The sequence below is a fragment of the Arachis stenosperma genome, chromosome 5, assembly GCF_014773155.1.
Source record: "Arachis stenosperma cultivar V10309 chromosome 5, arast.V10309.gnm1.PFL2, whole genome shotgun sequence".
In the NCBI taxonomy this organism is placed as follows: Eukaryota; Viridiplantae; Streptophyta; class Magnoliopsida; order Fabales; family Fabaceae; genus Arachis; species Arachis stenosperma.
Genome location: NC_080381.1, coordinates 31173084 through 31191642, shown reverse-complemented (window position 1 = coordinate 31191642; position 18559 = coordinate 31173084).

The window sequence follows — 18559 nt, the reverse complement described above, 5'->3', positions numbered from 1 at the left end:
CCCAAAAACTCTTTACGCCCTTTGTAATTTAATTGATAGCGGTTTTTGTTCTGAATAGTAGGGGTTCTAGAAACCCCCCAAAAATTAAAATCTATGAGACTCAAACTATTCTCTCACGCACAAATCCGCCAAACCAAAACCCCAAAAGCCCCAAACTTGTGAAACGAAAAGCACACACTCAAATTTGTGATCCTCTCTTCAGCCTTTCCTACAAATAACTGGCCACGACTTCTACTCCTCCGAGGCTCATCGCTGTTCATAGTGGCCCTCTTCTCCAACTGCTATTCAGGTTAGTGGGTTTGGTATTCTCTTCCTTTAATTGCTGTTGTTATTAACTTTTGCTTCATGTTCACATCGCTAAGATTCTTCTCTATTTGTATCACTGCTATTGTTCGCTTTAAGTTGATGTTCGTTGCTCCGTTGTTCGCTGCTCGTTCGTGTTTTTTGCTTCGTTGTTCATTGTTCGCTATTCACTATGGTTCTTCATTGTTCACGGCTTTTCCTTTATCAATCAAGGTAAATAATCGCTATTTTCTTTGGTATATGTTATCTTAATTAGATTATTCTAGTTTTTAACCATGTTTTGATGTGTATTTTTACCATTCAACTAATGAAATACTGAGATTTGGGATATTGAACTAGAACAGAGTTATGTTGTTCATGAATTAGGGAAGAGTTGTTCATCCTAATAATCAGGTTATGCATATAGGTAATTGTGAAGAATTACCTTAATTGTCTAATATTGAACTTTTATGACAATCTACAATAAAAGACCATATTATACACCTAATTTTATATATATTTATTGCAATTGGCATAGGGTCAGTCTCAAAGAGTAGTACGAGTATATAGTTTTTTTTATGAAAAGTGCTTTATATGCTTTAATTTTTCTTATTAGCTTTTGGTCTTATTTTTTTATTTTTAATTTTAATGCCTTCAATAGTGTATAAGTTAAGGACTTAATGAGTTTCTTTGACTGTATTAGTAGTTTTGAATTTTGAGATATAATCCAAATAAAGAAGCTAGTATTAGTGGTTAGAATTTTGAGCCAATAACGGGAATCCATCTTGCATTGTTTCTTCTTGAGTTCCTTCCGTGCTTCTTGAATTCTTATTCAGATAGCATATAAGAATTTGTCTTTTGGAGCTAAATTATGAATGATTTTAATCTTTTAAGTATCAAATAGGTATTTTACTCTAACTTAACTATGCCTGGATTTAATCTATTGGTGGAATGATAAAATTCTATTCACAGAAAATTTTGGAAAGCTCATGAGCAATGCTGTTAATTCCTGGGCATTGCACTTAAAAGTTATGTATGTAGCTAACATTCAAGCCACTCTCAATTGTTATTGCTACTGCCATAGAAGTTGTGTTCCTTGGTACGCTGCACATTGGAAGGTACCACTTGTTCAATTTTGAAATGGAATAACAAATATACTAATGCAAATGAATAAGAAAATTGCTTTATATCATTTTTTTTGTTGGTTTAAATCATTCTTGACTCTTAGTGATGGAAAAATATAAATAAGAAAAACAGATTTCGAAGAGATTTATCTCATAGTGAATTGTACCTCAAATTGAAATAGTTGAAATTGATTGGACTCTTACATCGAACTAAAAAAGAATCAATAATTTGCTCTCTGACGTACTCATACTTGTTAAGATGGACATAAGTGGATCAATTTGTACCCTCCACGACTTTATGCAATGAGGTCTTATGTTTTATCATTATTTTATTCATCAAACTCATATTTGATTATGTTAGTTTGCTTAATTGTTTATTTACATACAATAAACGTGTTTGTATTTTGCAGTATAATTAGAGATGTAATAATATCAATTAGCTTTTACAAGCTATTGATAATGTTCCTCTTTTACAAAGCTATAAAATTGTGCATCAAAACATACATAATAGTGATAATACTAGTATAAACTCTTATATTCTAATTTCATTGACTTGCATTCTAATTCCTGTATGCCGAAAGTTTTAATGGAAGATTATTAATTTTAATAATTTGTAGGGTGCATTCGAACTTAGATGCACAATTTGTCCAATAGCCATCAAGTACAATAAAATTTTTATAGATTCATTTTGGAATAATCACAAGTAAGAACATATACTCGAGGGGTTAATCATTCTGATCTTTCAACTTTTTGTATTTTTGTTTTAGATTTTTTATTTTCATGCATTCTCAGGTAATCATTCATTAAGCATCTACTGCAATTAATGATATCTTGAGCTGTTGTCTGTGATGTTTGGTACTCGGGGCCACAGAATCAGAAGCCATGAGAGGCATCCATTGAATTTGCAGAGAGGTAAAAGATCTTTATTATTGATGATATGCAGCATCTTTATCTAGCTTCAAGGAGTTAAAACTTGAGATAGTGTTTACTAGTTTATTTCAATGGTTGTAAGGTGAGGATAATCTCAAAACGTGCTGGCTTAAAAATGGTTCATGGGATGGATATCTAAAGTACAAATTAAAATGTTAGGAGGGCTTGCTTCTCATGTTCTATTATCTATTTTGTTCTTGTTCTTTATTAAATTGGTTTTATTTTTTCATCAATCTTTTGATTAATGTAAATTTCATGACTAATTGTGAGAATGAAAGCATATTGTTTTAAAATGGGTGTATTTGGCTAGTTTGTTAGATATAATGTATGTCTGAATTTGTTGTGACTTTTTTTTAATATTGGGTCACTGAAGATAGCGGTTGAATACAAGAAGTAAAAGTTGAGTTCCTGTGGGATTGATATATGTGGTTGAAAGAATATGGATTAGTGATTAGTACCTATTTTTTTAATTAAAGTTTTTGTATGTATTGTGAGTTGTTGGTGGTGAAAAAATTGGAAAAAAGAAGCACACAAAGCTGAAAAAAAAAACATTCTTTAGTTCCCTTAGAGAGACAAAGCGAAATTTTCCGACAAGAATGCATTGTCAAAATCCAATATCCTCTCTTTCCCAATACCCTTTGACGTGTGGGGACTGGACAACAAAAAAGCAACAAAAAGAAAAATCGAAGTTTCGGTGATCTTTATCACTGAGAAGACAATCTTCCATAAGAAATATCTGGTAATTGCAAGAAAAGAAGAGGCTATTCGAATGCATTCCACCTCTCGTCGTTACTCTCAAGTCTCACTATATTTCACCTTCCAAATTATACCACCCACGTGAAGACAAACTCTAAATCCATTGAGACTCCAATTCTTGCTCCGACAATTCACTTAGCACCTATAAATGCAACTTCTTGCTCCGCCCTTTAATAAAATTATGAACTTTTATACAAGTGAGTAATTACTCATAAATTAATTAGTATTAATTTTCTTATGATCTAAAATAGTTATAAAATAATTAATTAATCATATATATCAATTAAATAATTGTATAAATAAAAATTTAATTTATAATTTCACAAAATAATTTTTAAAAAGATAATTATGTATATACTAAGAGTACAGTACTCACAAAGATACATAGTGAGTACTAAATCATATAAATAAAGACTATTTTTTTTAACTTATTGTCATTTTTAAAATCTAACAAATGATAAAACAATTTATTTTTATTAAAAGATTTACTGAAATTTTTTTTCTACTTAAAAATTACTGAACCTTTTATTATCTATCCAAATTATATTATTTTAGCTAAATAAATTTTATCTTTTTAAGTAGCTCAAATATTTGAATATTTGAATTATCTTTATAATTTTTTATTTTATCTAAATTTAATTTTTTATATTTTTAGATTTAATTTTAAAAATTTGTGTTAATGTTAGAATATTTTTAAAAAATAATATTATAGCTTAATAAATCTATTAAAGACAGGTCGGTTATGGCACGTCAATGTGAGCCAATTTGGTGATAAATAGAAGACACGATTTAGCGTTTGTAGTTAAAATTTAATGGCTAAACTCCGTTTTTGTGGTAGTGTACATGATAATTTTTTCAGTAACATTTTAAACATCGTATTTTTATTCTAAATGTCTTATTTGTCCTATTTTAGTAAACGAAAAAGGTGATAATATAAAAAGAAAAGATTTTTTTTTTAAAAAATTAATTTTAAGTAGAGAACTAAAATAGGATGGACTAAAATATGTGGGACCAGAAAAAATAACATCTCAGGTATCAAAGACAAAATTAAGATTGAAGTCATTTGTTTGAGACTAAAATAGTACTTTACTCGTTATTTTAACTCATACTCTAAGTCTCTAAGTCATTATTGAAATGATAAAATTACGTAGATGCATTAACTAATAATTCATGATTTCCAATATGATCACATGTTGATATCCATGAAAAATAACAAATTCCACAACGTAGAAGCAAAGTTTGGATCGTCGAGTGAAAGTGAGTGTGAAGATGCATAGCAGTCTTGTGAGAAAACCAGTGCATCCATGATCAATTACAACTCGTGGAGTGAAAGCGATGAAAGTAAGAATTAACATGAATTACTCTGTACAATGAAATGTTTCATTAATTTCAATGTCAAACTTGGTGTTATCAATCCCAACTTGGATTAATTAGTTGCGGATACTAAATAGCTTAGAAGTAATGAACACTCGGTATTTAAAACCAGTGCATCCATGATCAATCACAACTCGTGCTAAATATTAGTGCACACATAATGCTCAAATCCACAAAAAGGGTCAGGCAAACTTGGATCAAATATTGCATCATATTTTAATAGGAATATTGGTAATTACTTACTACAGTACATGCGAACATATCAAATGAACTAAAATTAAGCTCAAGTTCTGTTATTGATAGGATAAGTCAAAAAGCAATTTCAAAAATTCAATAGTGAATGAGTAAAATGACATTATATTCCTAGTTCAATAAATGTCAATTCAATCAATGAATACAAACTATACAAAACATCAATAAAAGGTAATTAGTAAATGGTACAAAATTACCAATCATCCCAAAATCTGAATCATTTTCATCTGTCATTCCAGTTTCAAGGGCCACAACAGGAGACTCAGTTGGTCTGGAACTCATCCTGGACTCTTCGTTACTTGTAGATGCACAAACCGGGATATCGGGACTAGGACTTGATGTTTTCACTTGATTAGTAAAAGCCAATTTAGCTGCTGAGGTTGGTGCTGTTCCACCACCAATGCTCCTATCTTTTTCCATCTTCTGCTGATTTTTTACACTGTCATGTCTTTTGCGCTGATTACAAACCAAACATCATCTTCCGTTACAAAAGCATAAAAATAACATAGTTTGTAAATCCAAAACACAATATGCCGAATCACCATACAACAAATTTCTAGACATAGTTATAGTATGAGATACCTTAGTGAGGATGTCAGGATGGCTGCTGATATTCTTTTCTGTATCATCGTCTACCGGCTCCTTTGGGATTCAACCAGGAACATTAGGACAATTTTTGTTGTAATGCCTTGTCATACCGCAGTTTGAACACCTTCTCTGTTGCTTAAATTTTGAGTTTTTCTTGGGAGCTCCCTTACTCTTCACCACCAATGGGTCAACAACGTAGTCATTGTCTAAATTACCGTTGCGTGAATTTTCACCTTACTTTTGGAGTTTTGTAATTGTGTTGACAACATCATTCATTACTTTGACAAAATCACTTGAGTTCTTACATGCAACATCCATCAACCTAGAACACTCAGCACCCAACATACCCAAACGACACTTTAGTACCTTATCAGAATCACTTGGATCGTCGACCTTTGACTTCATGAAATCACTCTTGGCATTCTTCGTCCAACGCTTGCACACTAAGTGTTTTGGAATAACTTTAACGTGTTGGTGCTTTAGGCATGTGAATATGTGCATGTAGGAAATCCCTCTATTTTCAAATCACAAACACTCACAACTCTGTCAAACTCAACCACATGATCAATCTTTGGCACTCCAAAACTGTTACACTTGAAGTATAGTTTTCCACCATCCTGAATTACCAACTTTGTATTCATAGCACAAACACCCTCAATTTCTTTCTTGACCTCCCGGAACATGTTACGAGTGAAAGTCTTTGCAGCAAAATCTTCAAGTGTCAGCAAAGAAGTCATAAGTACAGGATCGGTATATTTACTATTGAACTCTGCAACTCTTTCATTGTTCCTGTAACTAACAACGGTCTCCATGTTATTGATGAATTCAAGAAGGGTATCTTTCTTTCTCACATATGCTTTTATTAGAGAGTTAATCTATTCACATTGGGATGTTGTCCTGATTCGCCCAAAAAATTGGTTCCTCAAATATGCAAGAGCCCATAAATTTCTCAACTCATAGGTTTGGACGACCCAAGAGCTGCTTGATAAGTTATACCTCGCTACCATGTCTCTCCATGACCTGAAACTCTTCAACACTCACATTAGTATAAATCAATTTCTTGAAGTCATTTAGAAATCCACTGTTTTTAACCTTCTCGCATGCATTCCTATATAAGTGCCATGCACATAGTCGATGTGTTGCATAAGGAAAGACCTGTTTAATGGTTTCTCTCATTGAAAGATCTCCGTCGGTGACAACTGCCATAGGGTGTTTATTTCCCATTGCTTCCAAAAAAGTTTCCAACAGCCACTTGTATGAACCAATATCCTCATTAACAAGAAGACCACATCCAAATATGACGGTCTGCCTATGATGATTGCTACCAGAAAATATCACCAGTGGTTTATTATATACGTTCCTATTGTAAGTCGAATCAAATGTCAAGGCATCCCCAAAGCACTCATAATCAATATGGCTAGTCCCATTAGCCCAAAACAAATTTTTCAATCGATTCTCATTACTTAATGTGTACTTGCCAAAAAGATAGGAATCATTCCAGCTTTACCTCTTAGGTAGCTTATTGCAGCATTTGTATCACCACCCTTCACCTTTTTCTTTTTATGTTGAGTAATGAGGTTGTACATATCTTTTTAGTTGAATGACAAGTTTGCATATCCACCTTTTTCAGCAGCCAAGTATCATAAGATGTGACAGGTCTTGATGCCTATGTCATGCAAATTCTTTGCCTGAGCTTTATCTGAGACACTAAATGTGCGATACTCAAGCATCATGCTAACGTCTAGTGGATCAACTAAGCCATGAGAGTGTTCTTTGTAGAACGAAACAACCTTCCATTTATGAATTTTTCTATCTAGTCTTGCACGAATTCTCGCCCAGCAACAACTTCGAGTTAGGGGTCGGTGGTCCCTGATTCTTTCATCTTTTTCAACCTCTTCCTTTCTTGTGTCCGCCCGATTAAAAACAATTTGACGCATAATTACGCAACCATCACTATCGCGTCTGACTTCATCCAACCTCACAGCAAAACGGTGCATCATTGCATAAGTCTTGTAAAATCAAAAAATAACTTCCTCATCTGTAAACTGAAGTTGCATGATATCTTCTCGTGACAACTCTGCTATTCTCTTATCTTGAGGGCTATCTTCATTAGCCTCCAAATTGTCGTCTAAAAAATCTAGATCATCTCCTCTTGGGAACTCCTCATCGGAGTCTGTTCCAAAAAAATTGCTATCCGACGGCTCTATCTCCCAAAAATCAACATACACCTACAATTTATAAAAAAACAAACACATCACCACACAATTAACATTTTACAGATATGTAGACTAGAAAAATTACTACTAATTCACATAAAATACAGCAACACCTTTAAAGAACTAAAAGATTTTAATACAATCCATCCAATTGTATTTACTTTTATGTCCCCTATTTGGTTGACTAGCTTCTTTGTATTTTAAAGACCTAAGCAGAACAACATATATTTAGATTAATTTTTTAAAAAATGTGCATCAATGATTTAGAATTTCATTTGTCATGGTTTGTACAAAGTAGAAATGACATTCTCACCAAAGATAAAATGAAGAAAATGTATGTAACAATGAAAATATGTGATAGTTTTAGTGGCACCTGACCAGAACTATGTCACGCACGTTATGTTTATAGAAACAATATAGATAATAAATATTAGAAATTGATTCAAATGAGGCGTATAAAGGAAGACAACACTGAGTTGGATGTATTTTAATCTAATGTTCAGGAATCTTGAGGGCATGCACAAGGAAAAGCATTCAGCTTCTTTTTATATCTGGCTGGCTACTACCCATTTTAATTTGCTTCATAATCAGTCAATAGATATACATAATTAATCTCATACAATTTTTTAAGGCATTTTCTACTTCATGATTTCTATTTCACTTCTTTCGAAGGAAATGAGCAAAGTGAAAATTAGTTTAGAAAGTAAGCAGCACAATTAAATAAAATAGAAATAATTCAGATTAAGTAAATACTTTTAGGAGATTATACACCAAAGTTAAAGCAGTAAGCATCCTCTTCCGTATGAAAGTGAAAGTGAAAGGGGCATTGTTTATAACAGAAGAATACCAGCAAACACGGGCATTACAAGAAGATAAATTAAAAAAATAAAACACAACACCAACAACAACATAACATCAACAACTATAACAAGATGAAAGGTTCAGAAAAATAAGACAACAACATTCAAGGTATTTCTGATCAAAATTAAAGATACTCTTGTTCTAATTACTTATTTCAATTCCAATTAACTCAATGTAGAGCAAAATTAAAAAGCATAAAGCAAAGAAAAAGATATAACAAAAACCTAATTGCTTCAATCTGGTAATGATTTCTTCAATCTAGTAGAAATCACTTTGTCATTTACCAAACCAACTTATATTCAATAAGGACAAAATGCCACCATTACATTCATTTTTCAAAAGTTCTATTTGGGTGTATAAAGATGACAAAACCCAAATTTGATGAAATTTTTGAATGGAGGAAAGGATCTAGACATCCACCCCAATTCTCTACTGTTCCACGTTAAAATTGGATTTAGAATGATATTGAACAATCCACCATTCTACCTACACAATCATATACCTTCAATTGATAACTGAATGCACCCTCCACTTTGTATACATTCAATAGCTTTCTTCAAGGCGAAACATTGAAACTATCAATTCAAGTCCTGTATTTGTTGAGATCCTTTCTCTAAATAGATAAGCAAATTTCCATAACTAATGAGCTTAGTCATTAGTCTTATAAAGCAAAGTTTTTCAGAGGTATCAATTTTGAACGACATGCTAAATATTTTTCCATACAAGAGACATAATATCATCGGATATAAATAATATATGAATTGACAAAATAGAGAAAAATTCTTGTGGTAAAAAATACTCGTTATTTTAGTAACCAAATTTAATCAAGTTGGTCTAGTAGCTTATTAATACAATAGAAACTATAAAAAAAAGAAAAAAATAAATTGTAAATCTGATATAAAGAGAAAAGCAAATCCACTTTGACTACTCAAGTGATCAATGATAAAAAACTAAATGAACAGAGATAAGGAACCAAAAATTACTAATAGTTATAAACAAATTAAACATAAACTGATCTAGCATGACAAATAAACAAATATCATCTTGAATATTACCTATTCTATGGAAAAGTCACACTAATTTTTTCTAAATAAAAATTTAATTTTTCATTCAAAAAGAAAAAGGGTCACCTTTGGGGTTGAGTCTCTATACCTCTGTATAACATACATAACACATTTTTGTAATCTCATATTTTCAATCAGGCTCGTCCATATCCAGATCCAAATCATTTATACATATATACATAATGGAGTTTTATTAAACAAAATCATTACATATTTATACTTTTAGTATACATAGCCATATACAAATAAACGGCATAATCCACATCCATGCAAGTTTTTTTTTTTCAATCTTACATATCCCTGCATCAGATTAGAGTAATAATTTGAGTAAACAAGTGATACCTTCACTTATCTACATGATTATATCCTTTTCTTTGAATTTAAAATACTAATAAAAATATATAATAATTCCCATAAGTGTAGAGAAATTAATCCACCAATTTACATTATGTTTTAAAGGTGTCTATACTTGTATAAGAGGAAATGAAGACACAAAGCAAGTATATAATTGGTAAGATAAATAAAGTCCTGTTTTGTTTTGAAATTTTATATTTTTAATTTATCTTTTGGTTGTTTTTTTTCCTTGTCTTTTCTTTTTTAAGATTTAATGATTAATAAAAATCTGGCGTTCATTGTTTTATTCACAAAAATCTAAAATTAGAAAACAAAATACCGATAGTGTAGGCAGGAATTTAACCCCAAAAGACCCAAAGTATGCCAAATATATTGAGGGCAGAACTAAAAGAACTAAAAAATTATTATTAAAGAACTAAAAGATTTTAATACAATCCATCGGATTCTATTTATTTTTATGTTTCCCATTTGGTTGACTAGCTTCTTTGTATCTTAAAGACCTAAACAGACATTATTATTCTTACTTGAAACATGCTTCTGCTTGCAACATATTTTCAGAGTGTTATTTTTCTCCAATTGCTAAGTAGTATCCATCAAGTTTGTTAAAGTAGATTATGCAAATACATAGAGATGAGCAATAAAGTAGTCAATTTAGTTCTAAGAAAATCTTAGTTGTAAAAGAGCCATGAATAACAAGTACCAATTCTATAAGTGGATTATATTAATTTCACTATTTTGAAGTCAAATTATATCTACTTATGTAGGGTCCCAATTCAACAAAGCAACTGTTGCTTACCTACTTTTCTTTTTTCTATTCAGCCACTCCCTGACAAATGCTCTCCATAATCCCATATAATCATCTTTAAATATTTGGTACACCACGCGTACTCTTTCTATCACTAATTAATTGCAAGAAGATAAATTTAAAAAATAAAACAAAACACCAAAAATAACACAATATCAACAACTATAACAAGATGAAAGGTTCGGAAAAATAACACAACAATATTCAAGGTGTTTCTGGTCAAAATTAAAGCTACTCTTATTCAAATCACTTACTTCAATTCCAATTAATTCAGTTTAGAACAAAATTAAAGGACATAAAGCAAAGAATGAACAATATAAAACTCAGGCTAAAATGCACAAATAAATACTACAAAATGATTCTAAGTCACAGCAAACAAAATTTAAAATATAGCTAACAAAAATCATGAACAAAATTAAGTAATTAACCAAAATAAATGATTCCTATTTCCTAGTCATAGAAGATAAGATATTCAGAACCAAAAATCATGAACAACTTAAAAATTTCAGAATCAGTAATCACAAGAATCAACAGCGCAAAACTTAGGCTAGAATACACAAATAAATGAATAATACACAATAGAAAAAAAGAGAAGACCTACCTGAAGCGTGAACAGAATGAACAGAGATATCAGTGGTGAATGAAGGTTCCAGCTAATGGATGAAGACAGAACGAACAGAGATGTCAGGCGGCGAGGGAAGCACGAAGAAGTTCTTGATAATGACGGTTATGGTGATGGTGACGGAGGCACGGTAAACATAGGGAGAGCGCTCTCGAATAGAGGAGACGACTTCAAGCTCCTGCGACAGCGCCAAGCTTCCACACACGATGCCTGTACATGTGACGGGGCTGCGGGGTTGAGGTGGCTACGGTGGTTGGCGTGGCTGCGGGCTGTGGGCGACGAGACTGGGTCAATGGGTGGGTAGAGCTTGAGTTGATTTTTTGAAACAATTTCAGAGAAAAATGGGACTGAGGTGAATTGAGTTTCTGAACAATAATAAAAAATAAAAAATATAACTTTACTTTTTAATGTTTACATAAATTATATATTCGTCCCTTTTATAAAAATATTTAATTACAAAATTGTCCTACTTTAGTTAAGATATTAATTTTTATTGGGTTAAATTAACTCAAACTAAAACTAAACATCCAACTAAAATGTGCCACATCACAAGAGGTAATTTACATATTGATTTAGAGGAGGTTGGATAGAACTTACCATCTTTTTTATATAGATATCATACGTACGTAATTATATAACAAATACAACTCTTTGAAGTTTCAAATGGATTTTTCGTGATCTTATTGATATAGAATCTTATTAGCAGGCACAAATATATTTTATATGATGTGTTTGGTACGGTGTTAGAGACAAAAAGGTTTTCCATTGAAATACATTGGTATATCATATATGCAGACATATCAAGTAGTGACATCCAGATCAAACACCCAGGCCATGATATGTGCTCTGTCACCATGCAACCAGAGAGAACCACGAACAAGCAGTAATAAGCACCGTCCTTGTCCTGACTTGACTTAGCTCAGTGTGCAAGCAGAATTTACCACCGTCCTTGCTAGTACAATGAATCAGATCGCAATATGTATTATCAATGTCTTTTAATCAGTTTTTGAAATCATTAGGTTAACTAACCACATTCTCATTCATTTTACCAATTCTTTCATCTCGTGAATGCGGGATAACACCACCGTCCTCACAGGGAGCGGGACGAACTATAAGAACCAAAAGTTATTAACCGTTTAATTAAAATAAAATAATAATTTAATTGTCTGAAATAGGTTCGAAAATTTAGAAATATTAATTAGAAAATTTAAAGGTGAGATTTGAATTCAGTATATTTTTTCAAGTGGAAAAATGTAATTTTCTGCGAAAAATTGCGTAAAATGCGTACTGGTAAATTAGCCAGCAGTACTGTCTTAAGTCTGTCCGATACTGCGAAAGAGAAAATAAAACTGTAGAAAAACTTAAAAAAAATTAAAGTTAAAAACTGTGTGCTAATTCTAAAGGTTTGACTGGATCCAAGTTGGACCCAAGCCCAACATATATAAGAGTGTAAATGAAGATCATTTAGTCTTATAACAAACCAAACATAGCAGCTGGGAATCGGGAGTAAAGGGAGAAGAGAAGAGGGATTACACTATTCATCTCCTTCTTCATTTGCTTATAACTTGAGTTATGGTGCTCCAATTTACGTGTCATTTGTGGCAACGCGTAGCTCTTGCCGAGTCTGTTATTTCTAGTAAAACAAAGTGGTAAAGAACTCACACTTGCTTGCCCAGTTCTCTACCCTAACAGTTTCAAAATTTTGGATATAGTTATTGAATAGATTTTGTGATTTTGGTTGTTTAGGGGTGATCTAGTATTAGATTATTGTTGAATTTTGTCCCGAATACTGTCAGATAAGGTAAATTACTTCAAAACCCTTGTGGTTTGGTATATTTGTGAACCCTAGATATTAATTATTGTAAATTGAATGTGTATATCTTGAATTTGATGATTTTTGGAGTTGATTTGGCTCCTTAGAGCATTGGGATTGAGTTTGGAGACTTGTTTAGTCTTGGAAGCTTGCTTAAAAGTCAATTTTGGTATTTGGTGTGTGTTGAGAATTGGCCAAGGTATGGTTTTGATTTTTTTAGTTAATATGTAATATTTTGTAAAATTTAGGCTAGTAGACCTTAAGATAGGATTGAGTTGATATTGGTTGTTAATAATTGTTGATGATTGATGATGAAAAATGATGTTGATAATTAATGCTGAAAATTGATTGTTGTTGATAAATGATGCGGATTAAGGGTTTTGACAATGATAAAATTGATGAATAATGACTCGTGATGGTTTGGATTGGTAATTGTTGAGAGTGATGGTGTATGAGTGGAAATTGTAGAGGTAGTTGTTGATTTTGGAACTACATGGTTAAGTGTTGTGGGGTTGAACAATGATATAATTGTAATTGGTAATGTGTAAGAAAGTGTAGGATTGGAATTGATTGTGTATGGATTTGGTTTGGTTAGCTAGAGAACTTTGCAAGTTTTGATAAAACCTTATTTTTAATGAACTTTGACTAGACATAACTATTGGGAACAACTCAACACTTCCTTAGAAGGTTTGAGCCACAATGTGGAATAATTAAGGGTGGAACATCATGAGCACTCCATCATTCTCCAAGAAATAAGAGAAGATCAAAGAGCAATGAGGGAGGAGCAACAAAGGCAAGGAAGGGACATAGAAGAGCTAAAGAACATCATTGGTCATTCAAGAAGAAGACGCCACTAGAGGTGGATTCATTCCTTGTTCTTTATTTCTTTCTGTTTTTCGGTTTTAATATTGTGTTTATCTATGTTTTGTGTCTTTATTTCATGATCATTAGTATGTAACCATGCCTTAAAGCTATGAATAAAATCCATTAATCCTTCATCTCTCTTAAATGAAAAATGTTTTAATTCAAAAGAACAAGAAGTACATGAATTTCGAATTTATCCTTGAATTCAATTTAATTATATTGATGTGGTGACAATATTTTTTGTTTTCTGAATGAATGCTTGAACAGTGCATATGTCTTTTGATCTTGTTGTTTATGAATGTTAAAATTGTTGGCTCTTGAAAGAATGATGAACAAAGAAAAATGTTATTGATGGTCTGAAAAATCATGAAATTGATTCTTGAAGCAAGAAAAAGCAGTGAATGGCGGAAAAAAAAAGGGAGCAATAGAAAAAGCCAAGAGCCCTTAAAACCAAAAGGCAAGGGTAAAAAGAGGATCCAAGGCTTTGAGCATCAATGGATAGGAGGGCCCAAGGAAATTAAATCCAGGCCTAAGCGGCTAAATCAAAGCTGTCCCTAACCATGTGCTTTTGTCATGAAGGTCCAAGTGAAAAGCTTGAGACTGAGTGGTTAAAGTCGTGATCCAAAGCAAAAGAGTGTGCTTAAGAGCTCTGGACACCACTAACTGGGGACTTTAGCAAAGCTAAGTCACAATCTGAAAAGGTTCACCCAGTTATGTGTCTGTGGCATTTGTGTATCCGGTGGTAATACTGGAAAACAAAGTGCTTAGGGCCACGGCCAAGACTCATAAGTAGCTGTGTTCAAGAATCAACATGCTTAACTAGGAAAGTTAATAACACTATCCGAAATTCTAAGTTCCTAGAGAAGCCAATCATTCTAAACTTCAAAGGAAAAAGTGAGATGCCAAAACTGTTCAGAAGCAAAAAGCTACAAGTCCCGCTCATCTAATTAATATTAATATTCATTGATATTCTGGAATTTATAGTATATTCTCTTCTTTTTATCCTATTTGATTTTCAGTTGCTTGGGGACAAGCAACAATTTAAGTTTGGTGTTGTGATGAGCGGATAATTTATACGCTTTTTGGCATTGTTTTTAGGTAGTTTTTAGTAAGTTTAAGTTACTTTTAGGGATGTTTTCATTAGTTTTTATGTTAAATTCACATTTCTGGACTTTACTATGAGTTTGTGTGATTTTCTGTGATTTCAGGTAATTTCTGGCTGAAATTGAGGGATTTGAGCAAAACTCTGAAAAAGGCTGACAAAAGGACTGCTGATGCTGTTGGAATCTGACCTCCCTGCACTCAAAATGGATTTTCTGGAGCTACAGAACTCCAAATGGCGCGCTCTCAACGGCGTTGGAAAGTAGACATCCAGGGCTTTCCAGCAATATATAATAGTTCATACTTTATTCGGAAATTGACGACGTAATTTGGCATTGAACGCCAAGTACATGCTGCTGTCTGGAGTTAAACGCCAGAAAAACGTCATGATCCGGAGTTGAACGCCCAAAACATGTCATAACTCGGAGTTCAACTCCAAGAGAAGCCTCAGCTCGTGGATTGATCAAGCTCAGCCCAAGCATACACCAAGTGGGCCCCGGAAGTGGATTTATGCATCAATTACTTACTCATGTAAACCCTAGGAGCTAGTTTATTATAAATAGAACATTTAACTAATGTATTTGACATCTTGGGACGATTAGTTCTCAGATCATGGGGGCTGGCCATTCGGCCATGCCTGAACCTCTTACTTATGTATTTTCAACGGTGGAGTTTCTGCACACCATAGATTAAGGGTGTGGAGCTCTGCTGTACCTCAAGTATTAATGCAATTCTATTTTATTCCATTCAATTCTATCTTATTCTTATTCCAAGATATTCATTCGTACCCAAGAACATGATGAATGTGATGATTATGTGACGCTCATTATCATTCTCACTTATGAACGCGTGTGATTGACAACCACTTCCGTTCTACATGCAACAGAGCTTGAATGTGTATCTCTTAGATTCCCCAACAGAATCTTCGTGGTATAAGCTAGATAGATGGCGGCATTTATGAGGACCCGGAAAGTCTCACCTTGTCTGTGGTATTCCGAGTAGGATCCTGGGAATCCGGAAAGTCTAACCTTGTCTGTGGTATTCCGAGTAGGATTCCGGTAATGAATGACTGTGACGTGCTTCAGACTCGCAAGTGCTGGGCGTTAGTGACAGATGCAAAAGAATCAAGGGATTCTATTCCAGTAGGCGCGGGAACCAACCAGTGATTAGCCGTGCTGTGACAGAGCGCGTGAGCGTAGTTTTCACTGCGAGGATGGGATGTAGCCTTCGGCCAGGTGATGCCTCCAGACGATTAGCCATGCGAGTGACAGCCGCAGAGGACCATTTTTCCGAGAGGATTGAAAGTAGCCATCGTCGAACGGTGAACCCCTATACACAGCTTGCCATGGAAAGGAGTAAGAAGGATTGAGTTGAAGCAGTAGGAAAGTAGGCGTCCTTGAGCCATACAGTCTCTCCATTCGCTTATCTGAAATTCCCACCAATGAATCTGCATAAGTATTCTATCCCTTTTATTATTTCTATTTTATTATTAATTTTCGAAACCATAAACAATTTTAATCAGCCTAACTGAGATTTACAAGGTGACCATAGCTTGCTTCATACCAACAATCTCTGTGGGATCGACCCTTACTCACGTAAGGTTTATTACTTGGACGACCCAGTACACTTGCTGGTTAGTTGAACGGAGTTGTGAAAACAACCGATGCCATAATAATGATTTCATACAAGTACAAAAGAACATGGATCACAATTTCGTCCACCAAGTTTTTGGCGCCGTTGCCGGGGATTGTTCGAGTATGGACAACTGACGGTTCATCTTGTTGCTCAGATTAGGTAATTTTTTTTTTCAAAAATCTTTTTCAAAATTTTTCTTTTCTTTTTCGTTTTCACAAACTATATTTTTCGAAAAAATTTAATAAAAATCCAAAAAAATTAGAAAATCATAAAAATCAAAAATATTTTGTGTTTCTTGTTTGAGTCTTGAGTCAATTTTTAAGTTTGGTGTCAATTGCATGCTTTTAAAATTTTTCTTGCATTTTTTCGAAAAATCCTTGCATTCATAGTGTTCTTCATGATCTTCAAGTTGTTCTTGATAAAGTCCTCTTGTTTGATCTTGATGATTTCTTGTTTTGTGTCTTATGTTGTTTTTCATATGCATTTTTTGTTTGTTAAAGTCCATGCATTAAAGATTTCTAAAGTTTGGAGTCTTGCATATTTTCTTTGCATCAAAAATTTTTTAAAATTATGTTCTTGATGTTCATCATGATCTTCAAAGTGTTCTTGGTGTTCATCTTGACATTCATAGCATTCTTGCATGCATTCATTGTTTTGATCTAAAAATTTCATGCATTGAGTATTTTTGTTGTTTTTCTCTCTCATAATTAAAAATTCAAAAATTCAAAAAAATATCTTTTCCTTATTTCCCTCCAAATTTTCGAAATTTTGGGTTGACTTGGTCAAAAATTTTTAAAATTCGTTATTTCTTACAAGTCAAGTCAAAATTTCAGTTTTAAAAATCTTATCTTTTCAAAATCTTTTTCAAAAATCATATCTTTTTCATTTTTTTTCTATTTTTCGAAAATTTCAAAAATCTTTTTCAAAATATTTTCAAAATCTTTTCCTTATCTTTACATCATATTTTCGAAAATTCACTAATAATTAATGTGATTGGTTCAAAAATTTGAAGTTTGTTACTTTCTTGTTAAGAAAGGTCCAATCTTTAAGTTCTAGAATCTTATCTTGTAGTTTCTTGTTAGTGAAGTAAATAATTTCAAAATTTTTGAACTAAATCTTTTTATCTTTTATTTTATCTTTTTCAAAATTTGATTTCAAAATATCTTATCTAACTTGCTATCTTCTTATCTTTTTCAATTTTGATTTCAAATCTTTTTCAATCAACTAACTAACTTCTTGTTTGTTTCTTATCTTTTTCAAAACCACCTAACTACTTTTCCCTCTCTAATTTTCGAAAATATCTCACCCCTTTTTCAAAAGTTCTTTTTAATTAACTAATTGTTTCATGTTTTAATTTTAATTACATTTTATCTTGAATTTTCGAAAATTACTAACCTCTTTTTCAAAATTATTTTTGAAATTTCCCTTCTCTTTTCTTCTTCTATTTAATTATTTAATTACTAACACTTCTCTTCACCTCTCTTCATCCAAAAATCCGAATCCATCCTTCTTCATTCTTCTACCCCTTTCTTCTTCTACTAACATAAAGGAATCTCTATACTGTGACATAGAGGATTCCTCTTCTTTTCTTGTTTTCTTCTCTTTCATATGAGCAGGAACAGGGAAAAAGGCACTCTTGTTGAAATTGATCCAGAACCTGAAAGGACTCTGAAGAGAAAATTAAGAGAAACTAAGTTACAACAATCCAGAAACAACCTTTCAGAAATATTAGAACAAGAGAAGGAGATGGCAGCCGAAAATAATAATAATAATGCAAGGAGAATGCTTGGTGACTTCACAAAGCCAACGTCCAAGTTTGATGGAAGAAGCATCTCCATTCCTGCCATTGGAGCCAACAACTTTGAGCTGAAACCTCAGCTAGTTGCTTTAATGCAACAAAACTGCAAGTTTTATGGAC